We start from the raw sequence: 13,658 nt of genomic DNA, 5'->3' as shown, positions 1-13,658 counted from the left end.
GCTCCAGTAATAGAAGGGAATTCCATGCATTTGGAACGAGCTTGGAAGTCAATCCATAATTTGGCAGGAGCATCACCTTCAGAAGGCTTTAGTGCTCTTATTACAGCACACAGTAGTAAACTCGATCCTATCGGTCATCAACACTTCCCTAAATACCCACTGTAACATACACAATCATTATCAGGTTGAGGAGAATGAACTTGTGAACTGCCATTCCTAGCTGTGACTCCCATCAACCAATAGGAATTTTAAACGGTTGCAATAGATCCAAATATGTATTCCTGATTAAATAATTGGAATTTTGTGGACCTTCATCAAATGCTAGATGTACTTGATGAGGGTCTACAAACTCCCAATAATTCATCTAGGTACATTTGCATGTTAACCATGATGGAAGATTTTATTCCAAAACGTGACCTTCAATTAATTGTGAGGTATTTTTATTTTTGTATGTGACACCCAACAGATGTCAAGTCTTGTTTGGGTCAGTCATATGAACTCTACAGATGAAACACAAATACATTGTTTGTGAAAATTAACACTTGTCAAGTGCAAATAAAAATGAAACATGTTTTGGAACAAATTTGATTCATATACTCAATACTCACTAGTCCCCACCTGCTGGTATAATTTTGAAATCTTCGGATAAAGTCAGCAGTTGAAGCACTGAATGAATGTAAATTCTTCTTTTTTCTCAATCAAATGATTTAAGTCACCAGGATGAAATCAAAATCCCCACTACCAGTAAAAGTCAAAATCTTCAGGCTAAAAGTTGCTCCTAATATAGAAATTTAGGACCAACTCTTGAAAATGATAGGTGTGTCACTCCTAATTTTAAGACTCATATTTCATCCAAGAGCAATTCACCAAGCATTTTAACCCTAACTTAACTCTTAAACCCAGGACAGCTTAGAAGTCCTCAAAAAATTATCTTAAGAGTATTGTAAATAGCTAAAACTCCTAGCTATGAACTAGCTCTACACTGTAAAAAAAAATCCGTAAAATTTACGGTAAAAAAATGGCAGCTGTGGTTGCCGGAATTCTACCGTAAAAAATATGGTAGGTTTTAATTTAAATTTACAGTTAAATGCCGTAATTTCTTTAACCGATATGATATTAATATACCAACCTATTGAAGTACCGAAATCTGTTTTGTACCTTTGAAATACACTGATAACCACCAAATGTAGATGGTGATGAGAAAGTCACATGATGAACCAAAGCCCATCACAGACAGCTTTTAAATAATAACATATATAGAAGGTGCACAGTGTCATTCACACTAACACTATCATGGTGAGACTCATTAAACTGACATATGCAATAAACATTAATTTAACAACATTAGATGTAACATACAACCCTAATAAACATAACTGATAAGAAAAAATTAAGAAGAAACATAGTTATTTCAAAGAAAAATCATCAAGTTCAAACTAAATTTGAAACGCAACGCAGGGAATTCTGGGAATGTCAATTTACGGTTTTTCCCCGTAAATTTTACATTCTTTTTCACTTCCAAAAACGGTATTTCACTGTAAAATTGTCTGAAATGTCTATTACAGTTTTTCACCATATATATATATATATATGGAGGGAACTTACCGTTAACCATTTAACAGGTTTTGACTGTAGCATTTTCACAGTTTTTTATCGTTAAAAATCACGGTCATTTTTTACAGTGTAGTTAACTAAACAGGACTAACTAGATAAGGAGGACTCCTAGTGGAAAGATAAAAATAGTTGTGAATAAGGCCCTTGGTGTTTGTAATAGTAACTATAGTACTGAATCTGGTTTAAATCATCATCAAGAGTCGACTCCAAATGTTCGAATCAGGAGAGTCGACTTTCAATTCCCAGCACTTCAGAATCAAATAATCGATTCTTTTTGGCATCGATTTCCCACCGTATAGATTTTGCAACATATCTTTCCCTCAATGGAAAAAATCAGTCATTAGAAGTTTAACAAGGATGTCTAAAGTTTTATCTCCAGAACACCATTGACATACTGAGCTGTTTATCACCAACACATAAGAAAAAAAAACATAATTAAATTGTCATGGCAACAAACATATTTTCAACTTTAAAAAAGCTCAAAATAAAGTTGTGTTATACTTTCTCAGTTCACTCACTATGGGCAGGTGTGGCAAAACTTTTGGATGTTGTTTGTGAATATAAAGCCGTAATTCGGCACTTGACAACAGGAACTATGTAGGGTGTGTCCGCTCAGGCAGATGAGTCGTTATATTTAGGTTTTTTTTTTTTTCTTTTTACACAATCAGTGCAATAGAGCACATTTCCTTTGTGGGCGGGATGCCACACACCACCCTTAGAGCCACGGTCAGAGGGTCACACACACACACACACATTTTATTAAACAAGATTTTCTTTGTAAAAGCATATTGATGAAGTTTTACGATCAGTTTTTTTTACAAAAATACATTAAAGGGCCGTTTCAAGTAATTATAAAAGTAACACACTAGTAACACTGATTCAGATTAGACATCCATGTGCACGCATACACAACATATACATGTGTATAACTTCAGGCTAGACCCGCACCTGAAGATGCTCCCTCTACATTCCTGGGAAAGCGGAGCTGTTTTGGCTGCAGGGAGGGATGTACAGCTGCCAACACGTATATATCTTCATTAGCACACATGCGCTCAGGGTTTGTGTACTCAACCGTGAGAGAGGGCGAAAAAGTTGAAACAAAAACTCAAGCGCAAGAATTCCAAACGATTCAATGACAAATTGAGCCAAGACGAGGATTAGCTTGGCGATTCACACCTTCAATTACGTTGTCAAAAGACACGAGGCTTTAGGGAGGACGTCTTCAGAATAGAGTTCGAATAAACGCTGCACATTTTAATCTGACCCCAAACCACACTGGGCTGTAAACCAACCTCACCCATGAGAGTTCAAGCCCACTTCCTCTAAAACACTGTGATTTAAAATCTCAGGATTTGTTGAGGAGATCCGAGGCTCAGTGTGATTTAAACCTTAGAAGCGAAGTGCTAGGAATCTGATGTGTTAAATAAAACAAGCGCCTACGATCTATCAATGAAGAAAAGAGTGGTTGGATGTCTTTGTTTTCATGGCAGATTCACAAATGTGGAGCATTTTAAAGTCGGACAAACAGACCCCATGGGGATTTTATGAATACAAAGTGTTGCTTTTAAACCACAACAAAGGACCGTCGTCCATTGGAAGCAATGTAAAACAACTGCAAGGAGCTAGATTTAGTCTCAAGATGTTTATGTTTGTCTCTATAAGAAAAAGATTACAATAATTTGACTTGAGGATGTGGAAAAGGACCTGTGTTTGACAGGGTCAGGGAGAATTCATAATAGAACCAGTTCAAATGAATGTTCCTCACATGCTACTTTTGATGCAATGCTCAGAAGTTTTATAAATATAAGATTGGGATTGGTAAGAATTTTTTAATATTTTTGAAAGAAGTCTCGTATGGTCACCCAGGCTGCATTTATTTTTTTTTATCAATTTTCACACATCTCAGGCACTTTATTGATTTGATTGCATTTAATTTAAACTCTTAAATATACATAAGTGCCTGAAGTTGAGGAAACACCCAAATATAATATGTCAACACAAAGGGAAAAAAATTCTAAATTTACTCCATGTTTTAGTTCACAAGGTCCTGGTGCAATAACAGCATTTTAGTCAACATTTTGAAGCAGAAAGCAAGACAGACATGACGGGCACATCTGGGAGTGATTGTGCCGCTTTCAGCAGATGTGAAATGACAGTGATTGGTCCCATTAAACTCCTGACCTGGAACATTTTTACTAATGTGTTCCCAACACAGACACACGCCCCGTGGGTCAAGCCTCACCCTAAACACCACCAAACAGCATTATTACCCACACAAACCACATTTGAGCTGTTTGCACTATAGCAACTGTCAAACCACAGCTACATCCCTCCTGATACCACCAGCAAAGTCAAAGATGTACAAAACGTTGAAAGAAGGCCACGGAAAAGCTCTTGTTTGGAAGCGCATACTATCTCTTTTTAATTAAAATGAAATTTTAATCACCATTACATTTATTTTATTTAGTCCGATTTGAATCTCTTGCGTAAGACGTCTGGCCTCTCAGACCCAGCATGCACAAAACTGGCTGGGACATCAAACGTTTTCAGCTCAAACTCATTTGAGTCAGCTCTTGGCATCTTGCGCTGGTTTTTTTCTCTCCCTCATGGTCAGGGTACGACCTCGTAACCATGGTGAAGGGCTGCTAATATCAATGCAAATGGATTCTCTGCTCGCAGGAATTCAGCCGGACCGGAGGAACCCCGAGTGCCACTCCAGAGGAAGAATTTTTATTCCCACAGAAAACCAAAAAGTATCAAACCTGACCAGAAAGAGCAGTTTATATGGCATCTATAATCGAAATTTAGGTGAAATTTCAGAGAAAAACTTTAGTTCCCTTGTCAAAAATGCAGCATTTTCATTATGATATCTTGTTTGTGTTAATCTAAAGAGCTTTTCTTAATCACTTATTACTATGCTACGCTAGTACGCTAGGCTGTTAGCTTGCTAACTTATGACTGCTAAAGGATAAAACAACAAAATGGAAATGCTAAATTCATAGAAAACATACTATCTGTATTCTTCTTGGTTTTGAAAAATGTATACACCATTTTCAACAAAAGTTTACATTTGACTCTAAACTTGTCATGCGGTGTAACCAAGTAAAAGAAATCCTTGCTGAATATAGGTATTAATTTCTTTCTTTCAAACATAAAAATCTTACTGACTTTTTAACAGCAGTGCATATAACCCATAAAAATCACAGAAATCAATTTGGTGTGGAAATTACACCACAATTTTAAGTAGTCGTAATTTAAAAAAAAATAAATCTAATTTTCACAAATATTAAAAATGTTTACAATTATTTTAACATGATCATTATGGTATTATACATTCTAAATAAGTAAAAAGTGTCTGAAGTTGAGGAAACATTCTTATACTGTATCTACAAACACAGAAGAAGAAAATAACAACTACTGCATCTAAAATTATTATTAAGTTCTATTCATGTTAGTTTTGGTTCATTACATCTATATTTTTCAAGTTTTTACAGATATGATAAATTATTCATTCATAAATATTACATTTTGAGGGGTTGCACCACATGACATTTTACAACCTGAATTAACCTTGTTTTGTCATAAAATTGAGATTTGTTAACTTTGACAGTCACAAGGCCTTCAGGTGTTTTTTCATTTTATGTTTCATGGGTTGTATTTTTCTTCACCACATGTTTCTGCACATTGGTTGCACCACATGACTTTGATTTGGAAAATACAGCAAAATCTAATTTCTCCAAAATCATGCTCCACACAGCTGTAAATTAAACATCAAATATCCCCTAATTGGTTTCAAAGTCACGTTTTGCCTTCAGCGAGGACAGAAACATTAGTCGACTGTGGAAACTTGTCACATCTTCTCTGAACAGAATGACGTTGAGTGTGTAAGAGAACATGGAAAAGATCTCTTGGGCGAGACATAAGCCCATTCAAAGTCTGTGAAAGGGGTCCTTAGTGTCATATCCAAAGCGGTCTCATGGGGTCTGTCCTCCTCTCACTTCCTGTGGTGGGATAGAGTTGTGTTAGGATTGTGAGAACCATCTCTATGGGGCCTGTTTCCACCCACACATGTATAAAGAGATTATTCTGACCCTTATCCCACAAACACGCCATTCCCGACAATGATGCTGTCTTATGCCACACCAGCACATCCAATTATACTACAAGACTTGTTCATGCTGCTCTGTCATTTATCTTGTTCATCTATAATCAAATAACCCAGCAGAACAGTATGTGGACATATCTAAGACCGCATTATGCTGCTGTGCGCCTGTCTTGTGGGTTTATAAATCTTGCGTTTGTCTGGTAGACGACAGGAATCTTGAATGTCAATGCAGATGTTTCTGTCCAATGGACTTCAGGTTGTAAAACTCTCGTTTAAGGGGTCGTCCAATAATAATAAGAGAAGTTCTTCTCTTAAAAGGCATTTCTTGAGTCAAAGACATCAAGACAAAGGACATTCCCATGTGTCGACAAAAACCCATGTCTTTGACCCTCACTTATTAACTGTGTTGTGTGTTTGTAGTTAAAGACACACATTTACGAAAGCGTTTTAGTGTAGTATTTGTAGGGCCACACGATTATGACAAAAATCATAATTGTCGATTATTCCCTTAAAATTTTAATTGAGATTATTAATTTTCACTATTTCAATTTAATGATTTGTATACCATTGTTTGAACAAACCGCATACCGTATTTTTAGATGAGAATAAACAAGCTGAAAACACTAACTGAAAAACTTTTATTGCTTTTCTAGTATTAAGCCTCAAATGTCAACTATACATTGGATTGGTTTCTTCTTTAAATAATAACAAAAAAAGTAAAAATAGGCATGGTAATATAATGTTATACTAAGACTAACATTAAAACAATGGAAAAACCCGTAGAAAGAAACAAAAAAACATCTTAAAGCACGCAGAATAACATAAGTGGACTTTGAACGATTAATTGCCACTATGAATGATTACGTAATTGTGGCATCCATAATTGTAATCACGATTAGTAATTCGATTAATTGTACAGCCCCAAGTACTTGTATTTTAAGTCTAGAATATAAAAATATTTATATATATATTATGTAGTTAAGAACAAATAATTATTAAATGTTCTTATAGTTTGGCGCCACTTTCGCAAACTGTTTCACCATACTTAAATTTTTCATATTTACTGACTCAATTTACAGTGGCACTTTAATTTGCAATAATAGACTTTAGCTGTTTTTACACAGGAACCCTCTCGGAAAAGTTGCGTTTCTTTTCTTTTCTTACCATTTTTTAAAATTATTATTATTTCTTGGTGGAAATGGACTTAATCACTCAGATAAAACACAGCTAGTCAATTTTAAAACATGTAGTTAGTAAAATCCCTAATTTACACCAGTTTATTGGCAGCTGAAAACACATTTACATAAAACGTGCTTAGCTATGGGTGCAAACTTTCAGTCCCTGCGCCGCATGCAAATAGTGAAAAAGAAAACCAGGATAAAACAAACCTGAAATTAGACTCATATGGAGCGGCAAGACCAAAGAAAGCGAGAGTAAGTTGCACAATAAAACACCACCACCAGCACTCACACACGCTCCACACATCCTCAAAACAAAATGAAAAGTTTCCATGGCAGAACGCAGTCAGCATGTGGAGCTCATATGTTTCTGATAAGCTTTAATGGGGAACTGTGAGGTAATGATGAAGTCATGCTTGTCCGCTGGACAGGTTCAAATAAAAGACTGCTGCTTTCCAAATGGTTTCGTACTTACTTGAGCACTGACACACAGTGTTAGGGCAAGCACACACACACACACACACACACACACACAGAAATACGACTATAGTTTGCAGAGATTGTCAGGGCAAGAGAAGATAAAATTACAGTTACGATTTGTGTTTATCTTTACACACGGCTACATAGTAGATACTCTAAATGCCTTTCTATACATATTTGACCTCAGAAAGCATACTGAGCCAGATGGAGCTGAGCCGAAGACAGAAAAACAGAAAGAAGTTTACCCTGCCCTGATCATCTGCAATATTCATGCGCTCCTTATAAAAAATGCGTGAAGAGAGACAAGTGGACACACCCGCAGAGTGGGAAAATAATGGAGAAAGAACACAAATGGCTTAAAGGGATAGTTCACCCAAAAATGAAAATTCTGTCATCATTTACTCACCCTCAAGTAGTTCCAAACCTGTATGAATGTCTTTGTTCTGCTCAACAAAGAGCAATCTGGGGCACCATTGACTTCCATAGTATTTTTTTCTCCTACTATGGAAGTCAATGGTGCCCCAAAACAGCCTGGTAACAAACTTTCTTCAAAATATCTTCCTTTGTGTTCGGGCAGAACAAAGAAATTCATACAGGTTTGGAACTACTTGAGGGTGAGTAAACGATGACAGAATTTTCATTTTTGGGTGAACTATCCCTTTAAGAACTCAAGTTTTAGTATTAAAGGGCACCTATTATGCAAAATCCACTTTTACATGGTGTTTGGACATACAGACATACACGCTTTGTTATATTGCAGCCATTTGCTAAAATCATTTAAGTTCTTTTTTTTCCCCCTCATTAATGTACACACAGCACCCCATATTGACAGAAAAACACAGAATTGTTGACATTTTTGCAGATTTATTAAAAAAGAAAAACTGAAATATCACATGGTCCAAAGTATTCAGACCCTTTGCTGTGACACTCATATATTTAACTCAGGTGCTGTCCATTTCTTCTGATCATCCTTGAGATGGTTCTACACCTTCATTTGAGTCCAGCTGTGTTTGATTATACTGATTGGACTTGATTAGGAAAGCCACACACCTGTCTATTTAAGACCTTACAGCTCACAGTGCATGTCAGAGCAAATGAGAATCATGAGGTGAAAGGAACTGCCTGAAGAGCTCAGAGACAGAATTGTGGCAAGGCACAGATCTGGCCAAGGTTACAAAAAAATTTCTGCTGCACTTAAGGTTCCTAAGAGCACAGTGGCCTCCATAATCCTTAAATGGAAGGCGTTTGGGACGACCAGAACCCTTCCTAGAGCTGGCCGTCCGGCCAAACTGAGCTATCGGGGAGAAGAGCCTTGGTGAGAGAGGTAAAGAAGAACCCAAAGATCACTGTGGCTGAGCTCCAGAGATGCAGTCGGGAGATGGGAGAAAGTTGTAGAAAGTCAACCATCACTGCAGCCCTCCACCAGTCGGGGCTTTATGGCAGAGTGGCCCGACGGAAGCCTCTCCTCAGTGCAAGACACATGAAAGCCCGCATGGAGTTTGCTAAAAACACCTGAATAAGATTCTCTGGTCTGATGAGACCAAGATAGAACTTTTGGCCTTAATTCTAAGCGGTATGTGTGGAAAACCAGGCACTGCTCATCACCTGTCCAATACAGTCCCAACAGTGAAGCATGGTGGTGGCAGCATCATGCTGTGGGGGTGTTTTTCAGCTGCAGGGACAGGACGACTGGTTGCAATCGAGGGAAAGATTAATGTGTCCAAGTACAGGGATATCCTGGACGAAAACCTTCTCCAGAGTGCTCAGGACCTCAGACTGGGCCGAAGGTTTACCTTCCAACAAGACAATGACCCTAAGCACACAGCTAAACTAATGAAGGAGTGGCTTCACAACAACTCCGTGACTGTTCTTGAATGGCCCAGCCAGAGCCCTGACTTAAACCCAATTGAGCATCTCTGGAGAGACCTAAAATGTCTGTCCACCAACGTTTACCATCCAACTCAAATCCAGGTGTGAAAAACTTGTTGCATCTTTCCCAAAAAGACTCATGGCTGTATTAGATCAAAAGGGTGCTTCTACTAAATACTGAGCAAAGGGTCTGAATACTTAGGATCATGTGATATTTCAGTTTTTCTTTTTTAATAAATCTGCAAAAATGTCAACAATTCTGTGTTTTTCTGTCAATATAGGGTGCTGTGTGTACATTAATGAGGAAAAAAAAAAAATTAACAAATGATTTTAGCAAATGGCTGCAATATAACAAAGAGTGAAAAATTTAAGGGAGTCTGAATACTTTCCGTACCCACTGTAAATGTGTGTTGGCAGTGTGTGAACAACCAAATAAAAATCCAACTACTCCTCATTTTTTAATCCCCTTTAAACCAAGTCAGTCTCACTAGGCCTGCCGTTTTGACTCTCACCTCAGTATGATGTCACATTTTGGAGGGCCGGGCCACGGGGGTTTGATTGACAGCCCTGCATTGCTATAGTTTCCGCCCTCAGCGGTTGTACCATTGTACACTGTCCTCCATTTTCTCCGTGCTCGAGCAGCTGTAACGTCAACAATGTCTCGTAAGCAATCCCGGGGCTCTGTGTTTGCACGCAAGACTGAACATAAGAGTCTTCATTTTCTCCCAACATCTGAGCTGCTGAGGACGCAGTGGATTACTTAAATTTTTTAAGGTAATGCGCCTCAAAATCTACCTAAATACGTGATCACTCCAGACTCCTTTATGAATGTCATGTTGTTATAGTGCTTAGCGTTAACCGTATTTGTGTGCATACATGAAGTATTTTTAACTGATCAGCGCCATGCTTTTGAGATTAGTTCGCGTCATTCCTAGCACGGTTCAGTCCATTGATCTGTAACATTGCGCTGTTTCGTCCCACTTTCAGTGCATTTGACTTCCCATATGTACAGCTAAACACTGGTTCTCTCGCTCTCAGTTATGTTGTGTCTACCGGCTGTTTATTGCTGTAAGTTAGATATGCAATGCAGAGAGACGTATACGCAACACCCTCTTCTGGAGACGGGGCGGGAATATGCAGCTCATTTGCATTTAAAGCCATACACTCCAAAACAGCTCTTTTTCAGACACACCCCAAAAATGACATTTTCCAGCTGTTATAATAAATGTTTACACTTTATTTCAATAGTTCACTTTAGACATTCTACTAACTATAAGTAACTTTGTAACTACGTGCCAACTACATGTCTACTAACTCTCAGTAGGGTAGGTTTAGGGTTAGTAGAATAACTTGACATATACTTGCAAAGTTTCTCATACTCAGTATGTTGTATGTTGTGGACCCATCAAAATAAAGTGTTTGTCTGCTTAATATCTTCTGTCTACTAATACTCTAATGACTGTTAGTTGACATGTAGTTGCAAAGTTACTTACTGTTAGTAGAATGTCTAAAGTGGACTATCGACCTAATAAGTGATTTGTTGGGTATTTTGGGCTGAAACTTCACAGACACATTCTGAGGACACCCAAGACCAATATTACATCTTGTAAAAAGGGGCATAATAGGTGCCCTTTAAAGACTAATATATATATATATATGACACTGATAAAATCTTGCCAATATTAGCAGAAAACTGTATCTACACAGTGACAGCACGAGCCGTAACGTCTGATTTGACTCTCATGAAGCGATTCTTTTTAATGAGTCAGTCAAAAAGATTCACAAAACAACATCGGAATAAGACTCGATCAACCAGTGAATCGATCAGAGCCGAACAAATGACTTCGTCTACGTTTCGTCTACGTTCTAATTGAACTGAACCAGGAATCGTTACATTCTGTATATCACATAATAATGTATCATTAAAGACACATATTCACACAGAGTTCTGTTGTACAAAACAGGCCTGAAATGGTCATTTTAATTTGAGTCTTGAATACTTGGTTACATCCTTACTACATACACTAAATTAAAATCACAAAACATGCCTATAATGCCCCAAAATGCTCAGTAGATGGACAGCTCACTACGTTTTAAGACAGAGCCAAACACTTAAACACTCAGATTTTCAAAATATTTTTGAGGTTTAAAAAAAAAAAAAAAGTAAAAATGTAATTTTAATAGCACTGGGCAACGATTAATCGCATCCAAAATAAGAGTTTGTGTACTTAATATACATGTGTGTATATTTATTATTTATATATAAAAGACACACACATACAGTATATATTTAGAAAATGTCTACATATATTTACATGTATATAGTTATAGCCATATATAATTTATATTATATATAAATATATTTAATATATAAACATATCCTATTTTTCTTAAATATAATATATACATACATGCATGTGTGTGTATTTATATATACATAATAAATATACACAGTGCACACACATTATGTACATAAAAACTTTTATTTTGGATGCGATTAATCGTTGCCCAGCACTACATTTTAATGATTCATATATAATATTATATAAATAAATAAATAAAATGTTTAATTTAAATTAAATTAAATGAAGAGAGATCTGAAAACATTTAATATTTTCGTGAGTGGCCTGAATATGAACAGAGAGCAAGTTCAGGCTTAAATTAAATATTAAAAGCTCATAAGAGGCTTTTATTGCCTTTTTATGGTACATACACACCTTGCCTTGCAGACAAATTATTCTTTGATTTTTTTTGTATCTCAAGTACAAGCTTGACTAAATTAGGATAATTTATGAATCAGGATCTCTAATTAGAGGATGCTAGAATTATCAGAATGCAAGGACAGCTTTAAAAGCACCACATCAATGCATGCGCCTTTGACTTTTGACTATGCATCAGCAGGTCTTAAAAATAAGGATGGCCCGGGGCCAATGTGTGTGAGAGACTTTTGAGCCATTTGACAAAACTGTCTATGAGCTATTATCTTCAAATTATTATTTATGTCTGTAAAGAAACCTTCACATTTAATAATATATACACACAAAAAGTATTATATACACACACATACATACAGATGCATCTCAATAAATTAGAATGTCGTGGAAAAGTTCATTTATTTCAGTAATTCAACTCAAATTGTGAAACTCGTGTATTAAATAAATTCAATGCACACAGACTGAAGTAGTTTAAGTCTTTGGTTCTTTTAATTGTGATGATTTTGTGATGATCTCAACAAATTAGAATACTTCATAAGACCAATAAAAAAAAACATTATTAGTGAATTGTTGGCCTTCTGGAAAGTATGTTCATTTACTGTATGCACTCAATACTTGGTAGAGGCTCCTTTTGCTTTAATTACTGCCTCAATTCTGCGTGGCATGGAGGTGATCAGTTTGTGGCACTGCTGAGGTGGTATGGAAGCCCAGGTTTCTTTGACAGTGGCCTTCAGCTCATCTGCATGTTTTGGTCTCTTGGTTCTCATTTTCCTCTTGACATAGATTCATAGATTCTCTATGGGGTTCAGGTCTGGTGAGTTTGTAAATGAACTTTGAACTTTTCCACGACATTCTAATTTATTGAGATGCACCTGTATATATATATAGAGTCAGGTTTGGGAGGGTTTAACTTTCAGTCTTCGTTTGTCTACTGCTGCGGTAATCCATTTGGACTCAAAAGAATGTATAGCAGCACTGTGCTCACCATGAGGTGTTGTCTGTGACCATCTTTTCAAGGTGATTTGGGTCCATATTGCACAGTTTCAGATTAGATTTGAGGCCATCCTTGTAATGTTTGAATTGTGCTCCTTGGGAGCGAGTACCACTCTGGAGCTGCCCATAAAAAACCTGCTTTAGCAAGCGCAGATCTGACATGCGTACAACCTGTCCAACCCAGCGGAACAGAACATCAACCAGGAAGGCCTCAATACCAGTAACGCCACAGGTCTGGAGTACCTCAGTATTTGGGACTTTGTCCTGCCATTTGACATGTGCAATACGACGAAGACAGTGCATGTGGAGCTGATCAAGTTTGGCAATCTGCTGGCGATATATGATCCAAGTCTCAGATCCATACAACAGAACTGTGAGGATGACTGCCTCATACACTGCCACCTTAGTGTCCAACCATATATAATTTGTATACAGTTTATGCTACATATACTATTTAAAAATACATATATTAAAACACATTTATAAATCATTATTTTTCATTCTATTTAAACATTAACATAATATATTTGTTTTAAAAATTAAAAATATACTTAATGTATTTTTAAAATAAAATATATATATATATATATATATATATATATATATATATATATATTTATATATATATATATATATATATATATATATATATATATATATATATATATATATATATATAATTATATTATATTTATTTTATATATA

The 13,658-nt window shown here is 36.4% G+C and overlaps 1 protein-coding gene across 2 annotated transcripts in view; it reads right to left on the bottom strand.

Annotated features, from left to right (window-relative positions):
* add3a (adducin 3 (gamma) a) overlaps window positions 1-13,658 on the bottom strand; it is a 106,178-nt gene that overhangs the window by 91,408 nt on the left and 1,112 nt on the right. The window lies entirely within an intron of this gene.

Source organism: Onychostoma macrolepis, chromosome 22 (assembly GCF_012432095.1).
Source record: "Onychostoma macrolepis isolate SWU-2019 chromosome 22, ASM1243209v1, whole genome shotgun sequence".
Taxonomy (NCBI): domain Eukaryota; kingdom Metazoa; phylum Chordata; class Actinopteri; order Cypriniformes; family Cyprinidae; genus Onychostoma; species Onychostoma macrolepis.
Note: the sequence above shows the minus strand (reverse complement) of the source record. Positions and strands in the feature narration are given on the sequence as shown.